Source organism: Pezoporus occidentalis, unplaced genomic scaffold (genome assembly GCF_034315485.1).
Source record: "Pezoporus occidentalis ecotype Australia unplaced genomic scaffold, CSIRO_AGI_Poc_V1 ctg1, whole genome shotgun sequence".
NCBI lineage: Eukaryota > Metazoa > Chordata > Aves > Psittaciformes > Psittacidae > Pezoporus > Pezoporus occidentalis.
This window is the reverse complement of record NW_026912778.1, coordinates 3,575,550-3,599,285: the sequence shown is the minus strand read 5'-3', so window position 1 is coordinate 3,599,285 and position 23,736 is coordinate 3,575,550. Positions and strand designations below refer to the sequence as shown.

Sequence of the window (23,736 nt, the reverse complement as noted above, 5' to 3'; positions counted from 1 at the left end):
ACATTTAGGTCCTTGCAGAAAGCAACAATTTTTCTCTTGGCTTGCAAATCAGCAGTAAGCACAATTTAAAACAAAACAAGAAAAAGTTGGATAGAAAAACCTTAAAAGTCTAATTTATTATAGGATGAGTAACATTTTAATAAACCTATACATATTTCTGGATGAGTTTGTCACAATTAAAGTGCTTGTTAGTTAGACACGCCTGTTAGAGACACATGGAATTCTCATTCATTTAATTTTCCATAGAAAACTCTTATCTTACTAAAATTATCTTTATGTATCCATCAAAAATTCATAAGCTGTCACAAATCGGAAATGGCTGTAGGTTTTTTTACCAGATTGGATGATCGGCTGCCACTGCCATCTGATTATGTGAACTACTACATAGGAAAATAGCTTTTCTTTGCACAAATATATTAAGCAGAAGTTTCAGACACAAAACCACAAATAGCATTGATGTGGTGTTTACCAAGGAGTTCTCTGTTAAAACCTTCATTCCAGTTACTTATTATGGAAGAAACAGATGGAATTCAATTTTTGCCCAACTACTATGAATGATGAATATCTTTTCAGTTGATGCTAAGAGACTACAAAGGTGTAACTAAACAGTCTACAGACCAAAATATGAAATATGATCCAACATGCAGAATAAATACAGCCATCTCCCAATTTGTTGATTCACCATGACTTCCTCACACATACTAGCCTACCAGCTTTGAAAAATCTAGTTTTAGCCCTTTGCTGATACAGATTTCTGGCATAATAATTTCAATCCAATTAAAAGCCCTAATTCAAAGTCACTGAAATCAATCAGAACATCTCCTTTGATGTCAAAGGTTTTGTTGACCCAAAGAAATCTCCAGGTCTTTACTTGCCATTCTTGCAGATGGTCTTTGCTTTTAACCTCAGTTTTACTTGCCTTTCATACTGTTCTGCCATAGCAATTTTTTTTTCCAAGCCTTTCCTCTAATTGAGGATATGAGCTTTCTTGTTTATTTCTAGTAGATGAAACCCATCCTTCATAGTAATCGTACTTTTCTTTTTTGTAGTTATTTTAGCTTCTGGTATTGTCAAAGCAGAAATATTTAGTTGCAGCAACACTTCATGCTTTCCATATTACCTGCAAGAACCCTTATGCATTAAATGTGGTTTACATTTTCGATCATTTAAAAGGAGGGAGGGGTAAACTAAGCTAAAAAATATGTTCACAGTCTGTTTTTCTCCATGCTGAATCCTTCTCTCTCTGAGGCCTTTTGGACATTTGCCACTGAGGAGCCTGATAGGGCTCTAAATCAACTTTTCTGAGATGCCCCCATTTAGGTTTTTTTAAACATCACCCTGGTTATTTTCCAACATATTCTTCTACCATTCTAGAATACAACATAAATCAGAGAAATTTCTCTTTGTTTTGTCACATTTTCCTGGAAAATTCATGGTGGGGATTTAAAGGAAGAAGATCAATGATACATGCAAGATGTGTATACATCTTGCTTTTGAACTCACATCTAAGGTGGTCTTCAGTGCTCTAAGATTTTTCCTGTTGTATGCGGAGTGACTCATTCAGACTTTGGCACTGTTCAATATTTTCCTGCTGTTTGGAAAAAAAAAAAAAGTGACTGTGAAGAGGCCTATGCAGACTGGCTCCATCTGTGCTTCCTCACTGGCTCCCAGGCTGTCCTAAAGTCAAGGACAGCCAACGCTCCCCATGTTCCAGCATCACTTGCTCTTAACAGGCCATTGTTCCCCTAAATGCTATTATTGTTTCAGGTTGTCACTTAAAGGAGATGTTACATTTACAGTTACTTCAGAAAGGCCAGGTCGCTGTGCCCTCAGAAGTGGTGTTTATAACTTCACCTTTTGTGGAGGCCTGCTGGCTGACACCACTGCTGTCTGCAGTTAAGGGATAGCTGTAAAGAGCTCTTCTTTTACTTAATGACTGTTAGGCTTTTCATTTCCCCTCATGCTCCGTGTTAAGCTGTGAGGTTTGCATAGCCACCTCCACCACTATAGAGGAATGTTAAGTTCCTTTATAAATTAAAACATGTTTCATTGCTGAGGTTTGGAGGAGCCAGGAACAGAAATTTCCATGAGGCTACAGAAAGGCTTCTGTGGGGAGTAGGCAGTCAGAGCAAAAGCATTTGTCAAATTGATATATACATCATTAGTTAATTATAGGTCTTAATCATCTTCATATTGCAAAAAACAGCCATGTTGCAATTCAGATTCACTCACCCGGCTTACAAAAGGGCATAAAACTTTGAAGTAAATGTATAAGTAGTTCATGATCATAATCATCTCTAATCTGGTGGCACTCCTGCACATAATGATATTTTGAAAGCCCATTTGATGCATGTGACAACTTCAATAATACTAGAGAAAACAAAATACAGATGTTCTTAAAATTAAGAAATTTATAAACAAATGTAAAAAACATTAAAAGTAAGATTAAAAAGAATTTTCCATCTGCAGTAACTGAAAAGAATAATAAATCTGACAACCAGAGCTGAACATTCAAAATGCATTTGTATGTTTTCAGAATTGCTGTGCTGTTATGAGGGAAGGAGGAGGAGGAGAAGAAAGAAAAAAAGCCAAACCTTTCTCAAAGTATCCTATATTCATCAACCTCTCTCATTACCCAAGGCTCTCACTACACTTGGCTCACAGCTGCCAGACCACAACACAAGCCAGCAGTTGGAGTCCTTCACCCAAGGACTTTCAGCTGCTGTGGAGCGCCCATTATGCTCAATTTAGTTCTTCTGACATTCACATTCATCCTCCAAGGGAAAAAAAAAAAAAATATATATATATATAAACAAATTCATATGAGTTAAAATATAATCAAAAAGAATTAAATTCAATTTCTATTCTAGGAGATTCACCGAATACTCCGGTTATAACGTTCTAAACAAGTTTTAGGAACTGTCAACAAATGCTGTCATGCAAAATCTAGTAGGATCAGGGGAAATTCTTCCAGTTATCCGAGAGACTTTTTTTTTCTTTTTTAAATAGGAACAGACTATACCAGATTAAATAATTCTGTGCAAATCTCACTCAGATCATATGAACTACCTTCCCATGACACAGCTTCACTTTATTTTTGTTAAGCAAATTGTTTTTACACAGTAAGTTTGTGTAGCCTATTATATGATGCAGATACATGAAAACTATTAAATAAGGCTAAGAATTGCTTACTCTCGACCACAGGGGTCTCTGTCACTATCAGCTATGCAAAGGATAACAGAAAATAAGCAGCTTCTATACATCACATTCAGTCAGAAAAACCCATTGGTCATTTAACAACTTGAATTAACTCAGGCCCACAAATTACCAAAAAGTATGCAGTCTCCCAGCCTAATCCTGCAACTAAGCAGTGCCAGGCAGACAAGCAAAGACAATGAATCTGAGCAAAACTTGTTTTTTTAAGCAACAACAAAATAAGCTTCTGAAGCCATACTATTGACAAAAAGGTATAAAACTACAGCTGCCAACCCAGCTAGCTTCTGGGAACATTGCCGTGACAGCAGGGCTGTGTGACAAAACCTGTCTTCATTGTCACTATGTGACACCACTTCCCCATACAGCAGTTAGAGTGGACCCTCTTACATTATTTCTGCAAAACAGTTGTTTTGCAAACTAAAGTGTGCTCCATAGATGGACACGTTCATTACTGTGTCTTTCTTTGCACCAGGCTTCAGAAGTTCAAAAAGAGATGGGTTTATGGTTCTGGAATAATAAAGCCCCTCTGTTGAACTCAAATTCAATGAACAGAGGAAACATGTTGTATAATACAGAGAAAACAGGCCACTGGCTTTCCAGAAGCAGGAAGTACTTTGCACTGGCAGCAATTTCTACGACCTGGGAGCACTGGAAATGTAGATGGCCTGTGCGTGAAAGCCCTCTGCTCTCAATTCGCACATGTCATACTGAGGCAGGTAATGATTCTGTCTACACAGAAGCTATCAATTTGCTTTACTGAACTGTCCACTTCCCATCTTCCCCCGCTGTTACTGCCGCTGAAGGTGTAATCAAAGAATACGCTGGGTTTTGTATACAAGCAACCTTGGCTGTGCACTCAATGTACAAAGTTTCTTTGCATTTCCTGATTGCCATATCTGTTCATTTTTCCCCATGTATTTAGATATTTAGTGGGTTTCGGAAGGAACCATCTGTTTGTTGCAAAGAATAGCTAATTAAATAGGTATCCCATCATTAACTGAGACATCTGGTTGCTACTTCACTGTAAATTCCAAAGAGGAAATCTTGTTTTTCATTTTTTAATAGAAAAGTTGTTACTGTTTTTTCCTTTGTTTCGTGATCGTTGTTTCCGTGGGCTTTTTTAAAGCTCCCTAATGAGACAAATGACACACCTTTGCAGAATGGCAGTAGAAAACCACAGTGAAAGAAACTTGCTTACTCCCTTCAAAAGCACACTTATAGTCTTACACCACGGGACATTATGTACATAATATCCCCCAGGTGACAGGGATTCAAACTGAAGAATACCAAAACCTAAACTGCCTTATGACCCCTTCCTCTTGCATAAATATCTTTGTATTGTGTCTTATAATGGAAAGCGTCTGACAAATACTTTTCAATAATAAAGAGGCACTATATTCCTGAGGAAACCAGGATTTCTTTTCTGAGTAAAATAACTAGCAGTCTGCAATAGCACAGATATCTGGATAGAAAATGATTGGATGACTAGTGGCAAGGGGAGAAAATGTATTTAATGGAAAGGAAATATGTATGCTGGTCCAAAAAACATGTCCCTACAAATTTACAAAAAGTCTAGATGATGCACTAGAATTAGATTAACACAACATCGCTCATTTCCAAGTGCAAAGACTGCATGCAGAAAATGCTTAATGACAATACTAAGAGGAAACTTGCTGAAGCAATAAGACACAGATGGCCAGAATTCAGCACTGAAACACCACAGGAGTCAAGTTGTACTGGGGCGGAGATGAGATTTCCCTGTGCACTGATCTGCTCTGTAGAGGACAAAGAGTGATTGTGCCTACTCTAGAGAAAAAAGGAAATGTTAGAACAGCTATGTGCAGCAGATTTAGGGATGGAGATGTGCCAGAAGAAGGTTCAAAATGGGTTTCTTTTGCCAATAATGAGCAAGCAGATTGAACATTTTAACATATAGATATCACTCTACATGTAGTTCAAAGAAGAAACAAAACCCTAAAAAAATCTCTGCATCAAAAGACCCTGGTGACAAGGAATACATCAATAAATTTTTTGGTATTGCTGGATTTATATCGTAGCTGCTTTGAGCATTTTTTTGCAAAATAATGCTATGTCCATGTCAAGATGCAAAAATTTCTTTTACTCTTACATGATATGAAAAGGATTTAGGGATTGTTTTAAAATAAAGGATATTGTGAAGGACAGTTGAGGTTAAGCACTAGGGAAATCAAAGTCATCTCATTGGCTTTAATACAAAAAAAATAATATTTGGATGACATTGGGGCAAGTCATTCAGTTTTGGCAGATTGCTTCTGTATCTACTTAATACTGAGATTAGAATAATATTTCCTCCCTTCTGCTTTTGTGTAATTTGTATATTTTACTCTCTCAAAGCCAGTATTTTCAAGAATACTGGTTTCTTCTAGCAAAATAGCATACAAATCTAAGCTGGAGACTTCAGAAATCATAACTACAAGAAGAGTAAACCCATCATTTGCTAGTAGATTAATTGGACAGCAGAAGAAAAATAGCTCAGAGTTGAACATGAGAATAACACATGGGGACTCATTTATAACACTTTTATATGAACATTGTTATTTCCAGACAGAACTACCTGTTGTATCTTTACATACTGCACTGAATGCAGATGTAACATGTTCAGCAGGGTGGAATTGTTCAGCTGGTATGAAGCATTGCAGGTAACGAAAAAGTGCTTCTGAGTTACAGATATTCATACTAAAGATTTAAATAACCCCTGAAATCAAAGTTGATGGGCATGTTTGCCTTGCCATAGGTCTTGAATACAAGGTCCAATTATTGTCACTTCAGAGCAGCAGGTACTGCCCTTTAATGTCATTTGAAGTTATTGGACTGGTTTTCAACTACAATCAGTGAAATAAGGTCTGAGGCAGACAGAAGAAGAGCAGTGCATTTACTTCACAATGGAGAAGTAGAGACAACACAAAGTGTTTGAGCAGCACTTTCTAACTAGTGGCTGTTACACCTGCCATCAGCACATTTTCAAACGTGCTCCTGAGCAAAGGAAGATAGTACATGATCCCAAGTTATTTATACACAGTATATCAGAAGCACCTTAACAGAGCCAATTTTAAGGGAGTGGTATGCCAGTGTTAAACCTTTTAATTTACTACACAGAGGAAATTACATTGGTTCCATACATTTAGACATCTATATCCAAGAGATATTTTAGAATTTTCAAATCAGACAAACTTTCTGAAGGCTTCTTGCCAGTTTTGTCAAGAAGTTATTCAGAAAGTTATGAAATAATATAAAGAGTCAAAAATCACATGAAACTCACTGCTTTACTACGATCAAGAGACATTTCATCCTATCACTAAATTAAAGCTAACTTTAAATATCTATTCTGGGTGCTGCAGATTATTAATATCACAGAAAGTTTCATAAGGAAAATTCTACAGCCTTACAGAATTAAATTGAAGACAGTCATAATGAAACATGGAATTAAACCTATAGTTATTTTTTATTGCAGAATTTTGCAACTGTCTTACTCATCATGCTGAGCTTTCCAGTCCTAGACCACAGAATATGCTGGGGACAGTTGGCATTATAATCAAACATCCAGACACACAATCCCAGACATTGACAATACATATGCGCCTTTATGATTTATGATTTAAGGCTCATTCAAATACCAGCAAAGGTCATAATCAGTGTCTTGTCAGTACTGGCATGCACTCAGCTAGCTGAAGACTCTGTTAGCATTAATGAGGTCAAGTGCTTAGTAAATGTTAACAAGCAGAAAGTAACACCTAAGGAGATTGAAGGATGGATGTGTCTATCTACCTAAACTGTAGACCTACGTAGTCCATGTTTAGTTGCAGAGAAAAGTTCTGAGAAAAAAAACAGAATAAGTGATCAGAAAATAAAGGATTTTTTTAATGTAAAAATAATTGTCTGGATTAACTGGTTTGTCTTGTAAGGTATTACCCTGGTCCAGCAATCACTTTCTCAAAAACCAAGTGCTATGCTCGGCTAGCAGCAGAATCTCCTGCCCCTAGGGCTCTGCACCTCCTTAGCAAATACTGCTTCAACAAGCTCCATGTTCAGGCTGATGCATGCACTGCCTTTGTCCTTTGCTTCTTATTGCTCTAAAGTTACATAAATACCATGATTTCCCTATGAGAAAACAGCCTATAAAATTGATATCCAATACTAAGCACTCTTCACAAAATAAATATATGTGGATGGGCACATAAAAGCCAGGTAAAGAACAAGACAGAAGTATATGCAAGTAATATATTGTAAAGGTGGTGATGATTGGGCATTTTGATTTTCAATAACTGAGGCAAGAAGTACAAGTTTTTCAGATGCAGAGAAATAACTGGATTATAGTTATGATAGTTAGACAAATGTATATAATCATTGATCCTGAACAAACATTAATGCAAAATATGTGCATTTTTGCTATGGTTAATTGTGCAGTGTTCCTGGTCCTCAAACTGGTGCAAGCTATTATACTACACTGCAAGTTCAAAGCTAAGAATTAAATAGTAGTTAATTCTAAATAATCTCCTACTACTCAAAAGCCAGGGCTGCCAAAACTGCAACCTTCAAATTCTTTGTATACACAGCCTTTTAGTTATGGCAGTCCTCAGCAGAACCCGCTGCTTCAGCCACCAAAGTCCCTCCAGAGACACCAGAAATTAGGAACTGCACCATGGTCAGTCCCAGGAGTATCACACTGCATCCATCAGCAGGGGTAGTGAGAGCCTACTCTTTACCAGAAAGAGATAACAGATAACCTGGCCTGATGCACAACCTGCAAACCAAACACAGGCAGTCAAAAAAGCCCAGTTGCCAGCTCTGTGATGCAGAAGGGGATGATCAGCAGTATTTGGCAATGACAGCAACATAGCTATACAGGTATAGGAAAATGTTCCCCACCTCTATGCCAAAAGAGGATTCATTGGGTAGGTCTGTCATCCGCTGGCTGCTCTCATGAATAGCAAATCCGGGTGCTAGAGACAGAAAGTTGTGTTGTCTGAAATAATTGTTAGAGACATCAGCTGCATTAGTCCCTCTCAGCAATTCAGTCAGTAACGGTGCTGAATTCTCCCCAGTTGTAAGCTTGCATACACCAAGTGCATCCTGTAACTGATAATGAACAAAAGGTACCATGGCATAGATAGATTTTGTTATAAGGCACTTAGCAAACATCTGAACTATTAGGTATAACCTATGAAAATAACTCCAGGAACTGCTGCTCAGAATTAAACATCCAGCCAGTAAAAACTTCTTTTCTATTTCTAAGTGTTTCTCAAAAAAAATTATAAACATAGTGTGGTGACTACAGAAAACTGAATTTTAGAAGTAAACTAATCCAAGACTTTTTCTGATTATAGATCACAGCTTCCAGAATCATGCAATCTAATAAAAGGCTATACACCACTGGATGTGGCTATACCACAGAATAAGTAATAACAGTAAAGACAATATCACTTTCTCCACTATTCAGAAAACCCTCCTTTAGGCAGTCCCAGTTCTCAAGATACAATCAAGCATCTTGTTTTATAACCTCTTCAGTAGAATATTTTTAATTTTCACCCTTTTCTGTGATTCAGATCTTTCTAGTGAAAACAATAGAGTGACAGCTACATAATGTGTATAGATTATTTACAGTCTATAACTTTCAAGTACTCTCAGACACAGATCAGAGGCTAAAAATATCTTGAAGGCAGATCTGGCAGTACGTGGTAAAACCAGCAGTTTAAGACCTGCTGCATGGTGGCTTTGAACAGACTGAGAGAACTGTTTCTGCAGGAAAACTGAAGTAGTTCTCCTATTGAAGTAGCAGTATTCAAAATAGGTGTCTTGTAGTGAACCCCACCAGTCCTGTTCAGATGTCCTTCAGTCACTTTAAAAAATTCATTTAGATATCAAAGAGAATTGACCAAATTTGAGGGCACACAAACAGGCTAAATATACAAAATTAAAATTGCCTAACAAGCTATTCTTACTTAAGAAGAATGAGTGACTCCTGCTTCATGTTTATCATTGCTAGAAGCACCTATACAGAATTACACAGTCTTTCTGGATCATTACAGTAAATCAACGAATAACAGACACAGAGCTACAAGCCAAGACAATTCACAGGAGTTAACATTTGGACATTTGTTTAGATAAATGCAGATGACAGCTCTACCTTTGTTTGAAGTTGTATTAACTTGGTCAATTAGAATAAGATTATAATTAATAAATCACTGTTTTCTTTTGGCTGGCTCCTGACAAGCTTTTTGTATTTTTCAGTGTTGCTGTTCTCCTAGTGCCCATCTTTTCATGATTATTTTGCTCCCCTGTAATCTTTCTTACTTTCTTATGGATACCCTGGGAAATGTCTGGATTCTGCATGATTAAAGTTAATGGGAGCTTTGCCATCAGCTTCAATGAACATGGGATCATGCTCTGTGCCAAATTCAATAAACCTTCTAGTAAGCCACAACACCTGTTTTCCTTCTCCTCCCATGCCCCATTTCTCTTCATCGCACATTTTTTCTTCGCCCTGACACATATTAATCCATGCACTGTATCTAATCCATCATGTTCATCTTTCTTCACCAGTTATGTTGTTGTAGCTCTATGCCTGGACTTACTAAGGAGAGCATGAACTTACTTATAAAAGTGCTACTTTTCATACTGCCAAAATAATGTCAGTGCATCACAGAACACAAGTCCAAAATGGTATGCAATATCTTTTCATGCATCTTGATTTGATTTTAATTTTACTTGCAGTCCCACTTGGAAAATCCCCACCCTATACATTTATTTCTAAAATGTTCTTATACCCAAGTGTTAAATCTTTGCCATTGTTCAGTATATTGAATTCCAGTCCCCTTCTTCCTAGCAAATGTAATGAATGTACTTCATTATTTCTGCCAGAATGTTTCAATATTTAAACCTTAGCAGTTCTTCATTCTTTGAGCTAAAACCCTCCTTGGAATTTTTAGTTTAAGTTCTCCCAATTTTAATTAAAGACATGTCTTCTAAAAACACCTATTGAGACAAGCAGAACAAGTGACACTATCTTAGGAAAGCATAGAGCTTCAGCTGTAGATTAATCGTGACTAAGCAGAGCAAAAGCAAAGACGATCATTTGGGAATGATCACTCAAGTCAACAACCTCAAATACGGATTAATCACGGGGGGGGGGGGAGCACTTTAGGAACAGTTGGTTCCTATTGAACCAAGACCTACTGCTCTGTCTCTTTAGCATATCCGCTCATTTGTTAAGACCTTTCATTAGCTGTGTGAATGTAATCCACTACTTCATCTCCAAAATGCGTGACAGGCCAAGCAGCAGGTGAAGGACATCCTTTATTCAGCTCTTTCTGACTTTGACTTTATTAGAGTGATACATCATTCAGCATTCCAATTAATGTCTATCCCAAGAGATGTATTGTATAGCTCAATATTTACTCTAAAGTGTTCTTTGAATTTGCTGTCTGTAGAAACAAAGTACACTGCCATTGTCAGAGAATTTATCTTTCCCTACTGTTCTGTGAAACCCAGGCTTCTACTCCTGGTAGTTTATAAGATGTAATCCTTTTCCCCTCCCACATTTTTTCTTGGGAAAAATAAAGCCTGAGCAGCTACAGTATTAAGTAAATAGCAAAATATTGTATGTCCGTTCAAAATTTAGCTAAACACATAGTATAAGTGTGCTTAATGCTCATTGCTCAATCACTGCTTTTCCTCAAAATTAGGACACTGCCTAAGAAAGGCAATGACACCAAATATTTAATAATTGTACCACTAGAGCTGATTTTTATCTCTTTATCACTAATTCCCAAATAAAAAAAATCAAGCAGCTTAATCTAATCCAACATTAGCACCAGATTGCTGGAGTCTCTGATAAAGTAACCTGAACTGATGCATCAAAGAAATTGCACTGCCATCTTGTTGCCTTCACTGTACCATACTTCATTTTTTGTCAACTTATAAATAACATCATTATTGTTTCTTCTTCTGAAGATCAGACTCAAGACCAAGAGAAATAAAGCAGTTCTGAAGCACTAAAACCATAGCTAAGGGTTTCAACAGCAACGTTCTCACAAAACAGAAACTCAGGTAAGTAGGCTATTTTTCAATTTCCATCAGAGGTAAGAGCAGAGTACTAAAGCACTGCCCTCAAATGCAGAAAAGAGTATTTTCTCCTGAGCAGCACAAGCAGACTGGAGACATAAAAGTGATAAAAGCACTTTCACAGCAACCCCCATTATAATTCACTGCCTTCCAGAGCTGCTATCCCTTCCCCATCATCCAAACCCAGGCAGCATTCACTGCAGCTGCCCTCATGCGGTTACATGTGTATTCTGTGTTGGTTTTATTTCTTTATCTTAACTTCTATCAACAATTCTTCTTCTCAGTCCTCTGTTAAGCACCTGGTGCTTTTCAGTAACCAATATGCTTCAAATTAAATAGTGGTTTAAGCCCTTGGGATGTTTAAAAGTACATTGGGCAGCATTCAAGTAATTTTATGGGCACAGAGATTGGGAAACAGGTTTTTATTGTTATATTTTATCCAAATAAGTCTTTTACAGTTAAAGATTATGTTTTTTAGGGTTGGGTTTTTTTTCTTATTTATAATTTGGAAAAAAATAAGCCAGTACTTTTTTTGCCCCCTCTTCCCCCTTTATTTTTTTTTTTTTTACAATTAATAGCAAGATTCAGTTTTAGATGTTATTAAACCATGGAGAGAAAGATCTGCTTCAGGGTAAGTTCTATTCTGTGTCACCATGCTGTAAACCAGTACTTCTTAAAATATTTCTCATCTAATTTTTTTTCTATTTTGAGGATTTGTTCTGTTCAGTGATCAACATCACTGTAATTAATATTCTGCCAACCATTTAACCCACATTCACGCACACGCATGTTATAAACTAACAAGCTTATGGTAGCACAATTTACTTCAATGTCAAATGAAATACACAAAACCCACTTGCACATCAATGGAATCACCCATTGTGGATTGGTTTTGGGTAGACAGGGAGTAAATCACCTGATAATCTAATGAGGATGGATTGTGTAAATAGTTCCACAAAGAGCAAACTTGCATAGATAGTGCAATAAATTGGAATGATCAATGGGACAAGCGCCGCAGTGAGATCAAAGACATGAGGCTGCAGTAAGCTTTTTAATCACCAGACCTTGCGCTGCCTTAACCACTTCCCTTAAGTGCCATCTTGGCACTCTGGATTGGAGATTTTCTACTTTTTTCTGCCTTACACCATTCCAGTCCAGCAGGATACAGTCTCCAGCAGCAGCAGAAACCAGGCAAAGTGCAAACAAGACCACTCTGAAGATGTGTCTGCTTGAGTTAGGCAGCTCTACATGATGCTACATGAGGCCTTTGCCACTCTGGTTTCCCCACAAGCTTGTCTGCTTACAGTCTTGTCTTTTTCAGGAGTTATTCACCAGAATTGTGACTGCACTTTTGGGAGACTATCCCCAAACCTTCAATGCTGTACCATGTTTGTTTCACAGGCTACCACAGCAATTTTGCCAGAAGAGCTCAGCAAATGGAAGAGAACAGAGTCTGTCTGTCTCATCTCATGATCTTATCATTCCTGTGCAACAGTGCCTGCCACTAATCTTGGGTTTCCTGTAGGTTTAAATTTTCAAGGTCTCCTTCTGCTATGAAAAGCTGCTCATTCTCCATTTACTCTCCTCAGCTTCTTCCTCCTCCACCCCCAAACCCAGTATCTGTTATTCCCTTCCCAAATTTCTGCTAACTTTCATCCTTCCTACATCAGTACTCCATTGCCAATTTAACCCCATAATTTCTTCTCTGTATCTCCTTGAGTTTGCAAACTTAAAATCTTAACTTTGCAATTTGCCTTACCACCCACCAGAAGCTTCTTCCTAAACATGAGCTTCCTTCCCAGGTGCTCTCCATTATTTAATCTTCCCCAAATGTTTGTTTCATTCCTCAACAGTAGTCAGCTGCCACTTCTTTCTCATCCATGTAATTCTTGCAATGACTCTGTAGAAGATGCCCAAAGAGAGTGTTGAAATGCAATGAGAAATAAATGTGGCTTCTTAGGGGAGAAAAAAAGGGAAAAAAAATGCTCTATGCACCTGATTCATACATACTACATCACAATTTATCAACAGTTAATATTTTATTGCTTATCTTTGCATTTTAACTTCCAGGATTTTCTCCTAAATAGGCAGGTCAAATTACTGGAAATGTGGAGACAAAAATTATGACTACTTAGATTTTTATTTGTCTTGTTTTCAAGATAATAGCCATGTTACTTTTCTCTATCTGGGAATTTCAGTCAGCTGCTGTGTCTTCTCAACTTAATAGCTTTGCAGACCACCTTTAGCACAATGCACATTTCTTACTAAATTGGTTAAGATTTTCTTGTAACTCCACAGTTAATTCATTTTACCCTGGAAAACAGAAAGTCATATTGCAAAGCTGTTCAGTCTAGTTAACTAGCCAGATGCAAAAAAAAATGCAGTGGGAATTATTTGTATAACTGTTTTCCTTCTTGGAAATAGAATCCCATAATTAAAGAAAAACCCTTATGGGGAAAAGGAACTACATCACCACCCAAAGACTTGATGGGCCAGTGTAAATCCAGCCTAACCAGAAAACAAATACAGGCTACTGCAATCATCACCACAGTCTGACTATATGTCTAAGTTACAGAAAAGCAAAAAAAAAAGAGAAAATTAATATCAGATTTGTTATGTTTCACTTAATAAACTGTAAATAGCAACAAAATTAATTTTGGCTGGAAATTGCAAAGCAGTGGGGGGCCCAGATTCTGTAACTTCCACAGAGACTGAGCCGACACTCCACTGCAAAACAGTGATATTCGTATTTCATTCACCCATGACTTAAAAGATGCTTCTTAATTTTTATTTATGTTGGGGGATTTCTGATGAAAAAGAGATATGTGCAGTATTTCATTTGTTACCTCAATAAGTCATTCTGGAATCCAATCAGTTTAGCTGTGAAGCAAATTTCAATTCTTTAATTTCCTTTTGTTTGAGAAAGCCACTCTGCAGAATTTGCTAACAAGAGCTGTGAAAATTATTTATATGGAAGACTTCTGTCTTGAGGCTAAACCACTCACACTGGCCTTTCACAACTTACCTAATATACATTCTTTATATGTGAAAATAAAATAACATATGCAATGACTCCTGCTTTATCCAGCACCTGGAACTGTGCAGTACCATATAGAGCATGAAAATTATCCAATAGATAATATTCTGCTGACATAAGACTATAGCCCCAAAATTAGAGTGAAACAATAGGTCTAGCTTTTCTACACTCAAGTGAAGATGGTTCCTTACTTGCACCAAAAAAGTTAATTGCATAAAATTAATCTCTTTATTATATCTGTTGCTCTGTATGCTGGTGTAAAGTTATCTTTCAGTTGAGGCTGCTAACCCTGTACCTCAAAATAACGTCTCACTCAGAAGCCAAAAGGACAAATATCTTCAAGTCGAAGTGTCAAGTCAAAACACTGTCCAACAACAGATGTTAAAATACTTTTTCTAACCAGCTAGAGTTGAAGTACAGATATTTTTGTTATATATTTAACAGGATTCTAAAATTCATATTTTTAACTTGCTGACAATATGACATAATAAAATGTCTCAAATGCAAGATGTATGTGTTGCATTAGGAATGGAGGAATTTATCCTGTGATCCCTTTGGCAATCAAAAGCACCAAACGGATTTCATGGAGAATTTTCAACTGAGTTATCTAAGGCCATACTATAAGGCTAGGAAAGGCATTTTTCACAAATTATTTAATTCAGTTTTCATTTTTGCTTTCTGTTTCACTTTAAAAGAAAACCCTGAGGCTAGCAATACTGCAGTACAATGCAAAGCCATGCCGGCTTGTAAGAGGGTTTTATTCAAGGGTAGTTCCACTGTTGAACTCAGCTGCAAGAACAGGTCCTTACAACACAAAGGACTAGAGAAGGAAGCACAGCACAGGAGATTTCATCACATTAGTAGACAAGAAGGAAGAGGTACAGTCAGGATAAAGACTTTACAACAATTAGTCATTGAAATGCAGTTAAGCGTTCCTATAATTTTAATGTACATGCTTACATTCAGATTCTCTGTTGAGAAACCAAATAATGAATTGATCTTATGACAGAGTCAAAGCATGGGTATAAGAAAATAGTAATACCAAACAAAGTCATTACATGAGAAAACAATCTCATTAATCTCTGTTAATTCCCTGTAAGCCAATGTATAAATTCCTATTCCCTGTGAGTATATTCTATACAGAAGCAAGGCAGGAGGAAGGAAAAGGTAGCTAAAAAAAGCTGATGGGTGGACAGGACGGAAACAATAAACAGAGAAAGAGAGACTGCTCTAGTTGGGGAAATACTATGTAATTAACTGTGAGATAGAAAATGAAGGCCTGAGAAAAAAAGGCAGCTATATAAGATGCAGGAAGGTAACTGACATAGTGGATTCTTGAGAGACATGTGGGATTACTGGTTGTTTCCTTGGTTTACAGCAACTCTTCATATCTAGACACCAGAAATACTGAACACCACCATTCGTAGTGTCCAACTAATCCTTCATTGACTGAAAACAAAACCAAGAATTTCACTAACGAAGGAGCATTTCTGATTACGTACAAAAAAAGAGCTGCAAAAGGGATGAATTGAATCAAAACTTAGGTTTAAAGTTAAATTCAACATGGTATAATTTCAGTATTAACTTTTTTGCCTTACAACATTAAAGCTGCAACACAGCAATTTACCTGTTTGAGTCTTGATTAAAGCAGCAGTACAAAATAATTAACTAGAACTTCTGCTATGAGCTCAGGACAGAAGATCCCCTGTAAGTTTAATTTGTATATTATGGGAAACAAAGAAATAACAATAATAATTAAAAAAATGTAGAGGAAAAAGCTTATTCGTACATTACTTGACCTTACTGAATATTCAGATGTATTAACCTTTTTGTACTGCCTATATTTGAATGCAGCAATCACCTAAACATATGAAAAAGTAAAGACTAGTACAGTGCCTGTTAAATCAAATATTACTACAGGCTTATCTATGCCTGAGCTAAATCCAAAATGCCACAGCGAAGCCTGAGAAAGAAGTGGACCTAAAACACACACACAACAGAGCTTCCTTGTGTCCCAGAAATATTACTAAGCTGTTACACAGGCTTTTGCTCATCAGAGAGAGAGGAAATGAAAAGGGAACATCTGCAATATCTATAGTATTCTAAAGGGAATATGCGGGAAGGATGTTTCAAAGCTATTTGAGCTAGTGTCAGACAGGAATAGGGCATACAAAACCTATTGAAGAACATTAAACTACACACCAACAGAGCTTACCTTACAAAATAATTATTACGGCATGTGACAAATATATACACAGTTCTGAAAATTAAACAAATGGGAAGAAGCAAGAATTAAACTCAGTGGACGCCTCTTGATCTAAACTGGTATTTCTCCCTGATGTTAGATGTTTGCTCACAATAAGAATAAAACAGTTAAAGAGCTTGTAGCACCTACCTGAAAGTACTTATTTGTTGAAGTCAGTGGTAACCTCTTCATGCAGGTATTACATTGCCATCTAGTGTATGCAGTATTGCAAACCCAGGGAAACAGATGCATAAAGCAGCTGAACTTTCTCCTTAGCTGGCTTTCCTCAGTGCATTTTATCTTGCAGAAAGACAGATTTCCTCCGATTATTCAATCTCAAGGAACATACAACTGGTGTTACAAGAAATTTAGCACCATAAAGAAAGCATTACTCTAGAAACAGCCACTGTGTTGAATCCCAGTGCATGCATTCAGTGCATACATACGCTGAAAGTTTTAGGGATGTCAACCATTCTCATGCAGCAAAGGGTGCTATGAATTCAGTGATTCCCTGGAGGGAAGAGTCTTCACCCTCCACAGTAACATAGCCACCCTGCTCTGGAGTGACACAGTGTTGATAAAAAGGGAACAATCCCAATCTTTCTCGTAACACTTTCTGTAACTAATTAAACTGTGATCAAGAAAAGGACAGTGGCTAAGCTGCACCAACAAGGCCCTGGATGGCAAGGAGTCACAGTCTACACTGCACTAGCAAAAGACTGGATTGCTCCACGCAACCCACAGTGGGATGTTCCCATTGTGCTCTTCCAATTCTGTTCAAAGAGGATAGGCTCAGGAGACTGGGGTTTCTCACAAGCACACCACCCTGTTTGGACTGCTAGCAGTACACCCTCGAGTATTATACTTCCCTGCATTACACGTTAAAACTCTCTGCATTCACAGGCACAGCACGCCTAACTTAAGAACAGGAGACTTTTGAATGATTGTAAAAGTGGTGCTTGGCCATTTGGAATTCTTGCAACACCAAGTGCTGAGCAATGCCCCACCATGCATTTGAACACACAGGCCTCAATCCAGTTTCAGAATTCGAGCTTTTAAACCAAGACTTCTGAAGCATATGCCTCTCCAATCTTTATGGTAAGATTCATCTTCTAGAGAAGAGTTCTTTCAAAACACAAACAGGCTCAGATCTGGAATAAGATGCTCGTAACATACTGAAGGCTGCAAATGAATGAGTAAATGCACAGTCTCCACTGGAGAGAGGAAAAGAACAAGGAAGAATCCTTAGAAAGGGAAGCGGTATCTCAAAAACATGCGTCTGCTTTCAAAACTGAAAGAAGCTCCTTTAAGCCCCAACATCACTTACAAATACCACGTTTTACAAGAACTAGCTACAGCTGTTCCTTGGAGTAGCTCATCATTTTAACAATATATCAAGGACCTAATGTTAAGTGTGACCAGCACATTTTACCTTCTTTTTGCTAGCTCTTGAGACCTGAATTAATGGTTCTTCTTGTTAACACATTTGCTGACTGTGCTGACCTTACCATATGATATATTGCTCAGGGTGTAATAATAAAAAATGTATTTAATAGCCTGTAGCCTTTTGTTTGACCACTACATTACACACTCATATTTGTTATTACTACAGTTAATAGTCAAAATACAACCTTTATCAAATTCAGTCTTGGTTTGTTACTGACCCACATGTATTACTTACATTGTGCTTCATGATGCAAACATACATGCAGCCAGCCCATAAACAGCTGAGCTAGGGGGGAAGGTAGCTTGCACCTGAATTTATTTCAGCCTAAAAGAGTCAAGTTAGCAAAACCCCAACTGTTTAAGCTGAACAATGTCATTTTAAATGAAACACTGCACTGGCTCTGTCAGCACATCAGAGGTCAGTCCCTCCCAGCAGGGAGGGAGGTGAAGGACAATTAGGGCTGATAACTTCTCTCAGTAATGCAGCTGTTGGGCATTATGTCAAAAGAAAAGGTAGCAAGTGTAAATAGAGTTCCAGGGTGGTTATAATTCCTTTCTTTCTAGATGTGTGGAACACTAATTCAGCAAGATATTGATACCTGTACCTACCAATTGTGTAAATAATTGCATTCTCTTGAATAAGACAGCAACTCAGATACAAAAATAAAGTACTTAAGTAGCTTACTGAATTGAGTCTTTAATGTAATAATCTATAGCTACAGAACTAGTGAGATATTTTAATATACCTCTTCTATCCCCTCCTGTGGACTGTCTCCCTCATTCTATCACTATCCTTAGACTTCTTTCAGCCTTAAAATCACAACTTTTCTTAGGCAGACATGGCAGCATCTAAGTTCAGGAATATCTGTAGCCTTTTAGTATGTAGTCACAAAAGGATGCCATTAATGGAGATAGAGCTCAGTACTTTCCCATCACTAAAATAAAAGCACTTATAAACGATTACCTGATCATCAACTACATGATTAGTTAATAGAATAAGTGGATGTTTTCTTTTCTTCAAAGAGCAAGATATAAAAAGAATGTAATTCTTTCCATAACAAGTGATAGTATATGCCTGATTTCTCTAAATGAACTTTTTTTTGTTAACCAAATAAAAAAACCGTTCCAAACAAAGAGAATATATATAACTGAACCCTTTACTAATGATTTTTAATGGGTTAGGGGTTTTTTAATCCAAAGTGGATGTAGCAAGGTGTTTACATCAAAATTCAGAGGAGAAAAAAACTCCTCTGGTTACATGCCTGATAACATAGAGATTTCAGCATCATCCTATTAACAAGCCTCAGGTTTTTTGCCAGCCCTAGCAAGGCTATTCATCATTTAAGTTAGCAGCCAGCCTTTCATTTGAACTCTACTAACATTGGAAAGATACTAGTCTGAGGAAGTAAAGGAGGATCAAGAAACATTTGAAGACACTGTCCTGCTAATGTCTAAGTTAAGGCAGAAGAAGCAGCTTGTACTAAGAGCAGTTCTGTCTGCCAGTTTGATGTCAAGCATTAATAGCTAGCTGAAGTCAAGGGGTTTCTGAAGCTGTTCAGACCACAAGAAAGTGTTTGCTAATAATACAGCCACACATAATTTTTTATATGGGAAAACATGATTTCTAGCTATTCAGTTACAGAACTGTTTCCCAAAGGCCATAGCCTGTTACTGAGCATTCACCACAGTGGATGGCAAAAGTTACCACTGAATTTAGCTGTGACAGATGTATGCCCTTACCTGGAAGAAAAGGATTTTACATACTTGTCCTAAAAAATGACATCTTCCATTTAAGCTTCTGCAGTGCTTTACATTGTTACTATAATATTTCTTTGTTAATAAAGGAAGCAGTAAAATATTGGAGGCAAAATTATAATGGTGGAATTTCCTATGGTAGTGTGAGGTTTTTATTCACAAAAGGGGCAGCCATATCGAATCTAATAACCAGATGTGTCCAGAACTCAGTGTTTCCAAATATTTCAGGTATCTGAGGTTTCAGAACATGACATGTTATGCCAAAAACACACACAGGAGAGGAAACAAGTAATTGGGAGGGAAATGCGCAGTAGTAGCTCATGCCAAACTGCCCTTGCACTGTGTGAAAGCTGGAAAAGGGGATCTTTGTGGTAGAAAGAAAAAGGACACAAAGTAATTTTATGCTCCCAAGGATGGCAGTTGTAATCCAGAGTAATTCCACTTAAGTTAATGGTTTCAAATATAGAGTGGAAAATAGACTCTGGCTGTTATCCTTTTCTAAGCACAAGATGAGTTGGAGTCAGTTCAGTACATCTTTAAGTCTCCTTCTCTCTAGGGACACCTAGGGTAAGGGCCAGACAGGTACCTAAATGCCTGGATTTGCTGATTTACAGAAAAAAACGTGTTTGATTTAGGTGTAGTACAGAGGATGGTCACCTCAACAGCCAAAATCTCATTGTCCTGTCTCTCTGACAGAGGATACTATTCAGCAGCAGGGACGGTTTGAGTCACAACACACTTCCCACTTGACAGAAATTCAAGGTTGAAACATAATAATGTAGTCTTGGCAGTAATAGGTAGCATAGATGTCCAGATGCTGGTTTAAGTCTTAGTCATCCTATAATAATTAAAGGGTATTTAGGGCATTTACATAGTTTTGATTTTATGCTTAGATTTTCCACATGCTTGGAATTCAAGTTTTTTGTAGCTTTTTTTTTTTTTGTTACCTTTCAAAACAAGTTTACCAAATACTAAAGACTTTGGGGAAAAAAAGAACTGTAACATAAAATGTTTGCACAACTTGATTTTTATCTTTTGGTTATTTTGATCTGCAATTTTCTAAAGGAAAAACATTCTTTGGAAAAATTATGACATGGGGATTTTTTTTTTCACCCATTTTAGGCTTCTGAGTGCATTCCAGACACACACAAAAGGAAAAAAAAAAAAAGAAAAAAAAAAAGATGAGAGGGTTAGTTTTTGACCCAGATGGCTGTTTTGTTCTTTTCCCATCTCCTAGGTAGAAAGACAGAATATTTGAACAGCTGAAGATGACTACAGATTTTACTCTATTTTTCTCTACATGGTCATAGCTGAGTCCCCTCTGATATATCTTGTTCTGACTCTGCCAGTAGGAAATAACTGAGATAGATACATTCCTTGAATTTACAACAGAGATGAAAGTTGCAAGACAGTATGGAGAAGGGAGAAGGCCTGTCATCTCTACACAGCTTGTTCCCATCATGTCTTTTCGTGTCCCCTCTCTGTAACCTCATTGTAAGCAAATCATTGTGGACATATACATTACAAAGAGGTAGAAAAGGCATTGTTGGTATATGAAAAATGAATCTGAGCCATTGAGTAAATTATTCCAGCAAGTTACTGCTAGGCTGCACAAAGAACAGAGTCACAGCTGGTACATACTATCTTTCCTACAGCAATTCCAGTGACAGCCACTGTGGACATTCAGCCTAACTTCAGCACACAGAAGTTTCAACGCATAGTCACATTTCAAGGTTTCTAACACAGTATCTAAAAGAAATATCTGGGAAACATCAAAGGGAAATATACACTGATATTGACACCATCTCAGTAATGGTAATTGTGACTCATGTTAGAGGAATTATTGCTAAGGAGTACTAGTTGCTGATGACAGGGAAGTGCAGAGAAGAGTAAATCAAACAGAATCCCCTTTTCAAGTTTTCCCTCCTCCTCCCCCAGTCCCAATCCCAAAAGGGTAGATTGGATATCGGGAAGACATTTTTTACTATGAGGGTGATCTTTAAGTTCTCTTTCAACCCAAACCATTCCCACAATTCTACGATTACTAAGCATGATCTTAATTTTAAGATAAAGATTATCCAGGTCCTAATCCAAGGCTATAAACCAATAAAGTAGTAGGTCAAACTATCTGGATGAACAAGTTTTTCATGTGTTGAAATTGATGTGGTAAGGATTGGTCAAACAAATCCATCTCATGGGCCATCCTCTCTTAGAGGAAACATATGCCTTGCAAGGCAAAATATAGAATATAGAGAAAATAGAATAGAGAATAGAATATAGAATATATTCTAGAATATATTCTCTAGATACAATATATTTTCTAGAATATATAATATATAAAATATATTGTGTAGAATAGAGTGTAGAATAGAAAATATAGAGCGATAGAATATGAATACAATTACGAGATAGTCATGGAGTCTGAGTCACCTACTGCTGACTGTACTATGCCAAGGAAAACGCTCGCCCTTGTGCTCCCCACTAGTTTAGTGAGAGAAAAAGCTGTTAATTTATTATTGCGCAAGAAATACAGAGGTCTGAGATAATCCCTATTGTTACTTTTTCATGAAAGACTAGCTAAAGAAAACATTTAAAGTGAAGCATTGACATTCACGGAAGACTAAATATATTAGTACATTTAAATATATGTAGATGTATATAGATGTATATATCTATATATGTGTATGTATATAATTAAACATTCTTAATCTTTGTTTCCCTCTTGTGAGTCCTTTTTCATTGTTTGTACAATATCCACCTAAGTATTAATTTCTCTAAAAGAAAGTGCATTTTGTCATGGAGTAGCTCTCTCTAATAAAAGAAATTTAACCCAACAAGGAACTGAGAGTAAAAGGAAACAGACAACGAACTGAACTTCAGTTCATGATCACATTTCTAGCCTCATATGTTTCTCCTCCATCTTCAAGGAGAATTCCTGAGTGAAGATCTGTCAGGACATGAAGTATAAAGACTACTCATTGCCTTCAACAATCTCTAACCAAAGACCCAGAAAAATGAGGTTGTTCATTAGAAATGATAAAACAGTGAGTGTTCTGTGACTCCATGACCTTCTATTACCAGCAGCAGCTTAGTTTCACATTTTAGATAATGTATTCTGTCATATCAAAACCTCTTTCACAGTTACTGACCTGGAAAGCAGCACCTCCTGCAGTACACAGGCCATATCAGGACTTTAGCATGCATCTCAGGTTTGTTGAAAAGAAAAACGGAAAAAGAACATTTACAAACTGCTGAAGAGGGGAAGAAAAAATGCATGGTTTTGACATCCAGTCCCTCCCCATGGAAGCAGATGTATTTGAGAAAAATGGAGACTTGCAATGCAAATAATTTTCTAGGATATTATGGGAGCTGAAGCTGTTGATATTATAAATATCAGGCAAGCCACCAGTCTTTAATTAATAAATTTTAGGAGTAGTGTAATTCCAATGAAATTGAGAAACATGTAAGACTGATGGAGGAGAGAAAGCCTTTTTAAACATTTTGATTGATCTTAAAATCAAACACATTACCACATTTCAACAGGTTTTATTATATTTGAACATTCAGTTCAGAATCAAAGCTAAAAAATCTCACTTGGCGTCATTCAGAGCACAGATAATAGGGGAAACAACCCAGAAGCAAACATGGAAAAGCAATACCCAGATATTTTTTTATGGCATACTGATAATGTCCAAGGGATCCAAGCCTGAATTCTCAGAATCCTCTAATTAATGCATCCAAAAATGCTCTTAGACTGATGAAGCAGAAGCTCAAAGGGATGTGTGATGGTTTAAATCCTCAGGAAACAATTAAACCAGATGGGACTATCAACTGAAAGGGCGTACCCATGAAGAATAATGGAATGGTTCAGCCAAGGAACACAAACAGCATCTAAACAGTCTTTCAAAAGGACAACAGCCTTATTTAAAGAAAATTA

At 37.1% G+C, this 23,736-nt stretch overlaps 1 long non-coding RNA gene across 1 annotated transcript; it reads right to left on the bottom strand.

Moving 5' to 3' along the window:
• Positions 1–459: 459 nt before the first annotated feature.
• On the bottom strand, positions 460–2,937 carry LOC134160904 (uncharacterized). The gene is made up of 2 exons (XR_009963849.1): positions 2,233–2,937; positions 460–2,106 (listed from the first exon to the last, which is right to left on the bottom strand). It is a non-coding gene; the product is annotated as an uncharacterized LOC134160904 (long non-coding RNA).
• Between the last annotated feature and the right edge of the window lie 20,799 nt (positions 2,938–23,736).